Below are 1,240 nucleotides of genomic sequence, written 5' to 3' on the forward strand. Positions count from 1 at the left end.
GTGGAAGTCGATTCATTGATCTGACCTCAGTACAATGGATTATAGCAAGCTGCTTGTCTGAGCATTGTGGGAATGGTTGTCCAAATGACCTCACTGACACTCACCAGAACCATTAGTCATTATTTACTTTCATTTCTATGCTTGGAGTTGAAGATATTGTGGCCCAGTGGAAAGATCTCAGACCTGAGAGTCAGGAAACCTGGTTCTTATCTGCTGTGGGTACTTGGGCAAGTCACTTAATTGCTCTGTGTTTCAGTTTCCTCCCCTGAAAAATAGAGATTAAATACCTACTCTCCCTCCATCTTGGATTGTGAACCCCATGTGCGACAGGGACCTAATTATCTTTTAGTTACCCCACACTCAACACAGCACTTGGCACTTAGTAAATGCTGAACAAATATGATGATTATTATTTAATTACCCACCAAACTTTTAAAGGAGTTTGAAAGTTAAAAACCACACTGGGATTATCAAGGAAGAGAAATACTTTAGGCTTATCTTGCCTTATGCTGTCGAGTCGTCTCCAACCCATAGCGATGCCATAGACACATCTCTCCCAGAACTCTCCACCTGCAGTCGTTCTGGTAGTGTGTCCATAGAATTTTCTTGGTAAAAATACAGATGTGGTTTACCATTGTCATCTTCCGCGCAGTAAACATGAGTCTCCACCCTCGACTGTCTCCCATGCCGCTGCTGCCCAGCACAGGTGAGTTTTGACTTGTAGCAGATTGTCTTCCATTAGCTAGCCACTACCCAAGCTAGGAATGGAATGGGTATGCCTCTGCTTGACTCTCCCTCCCGTAGCCGAGACTGGCATAGTACTGGAAACTCTCCAGATGTGATCCTGAGAGGAGCCATTAGGCTACTGACTATGTCCGTCTATGAAGTAACTAAAACATTTTCATTTTTAGACTTATTTATGATCCCTTAAATCAATATATTGTCCATCTGTGGCATAGCTCAGTCATACTCTGAAAAGGACTGATTTATGCCCTTTGCTCTTTCATAATAAGTATGTGAGAGAAAAATAAAGACATTACAGGATTTGAAATTATAGGTTGCTTTGCTAAGGGCTGTTGATTCTCCCCTATTTGATAGAGCAAGTAAGTTCAGTTTCAGGGATCATGTGGGGCAAAGGTGGTGATTACGATATGTTTACACAGCCTCTTCACCACGCAATACCACAAACTGAATTTACATGTCCTTCAAAATAAGGAAGAATCAAGATGGAAAGAAACCA

The 1,240-nt window shown here is 41.9% G+C and overlaps 1 non-coding gene across 1 annotated transcript; it reads right to left on the bottom strand.

The window, feature by feature from the left end:
• Nucleotides 1-716: 716 nt before the first annotated feature.
• Nucleotides 717-854, bottom strand: LOC119930338. The gene has a single exon (XR_005451815.1). It is a non-coding gene; the product is annotated as a small nucleolar RNA SNORA7 (small nucleolar RNA).
• Between the last annotated feature and the right edge of the window lie 386 nt (nucleotides 855-1,240).

The sequence above is a fragment of the Tachyglossus aculeatus genome, chromosome 6 (assembly GCF_015852505.1).
Source record: "Tachyglossus aculeatus isolate mTacAcu1 chromosome 6, mTacAcu1.pri, whole genome shotgun sequence".
Lineage (NCBI taxonomy): Eukaryota > Metazoa > Chordata > Mammalia > Monotremata > Tachyglossidae > Tachyglossus > Tachyglossus aculeatus.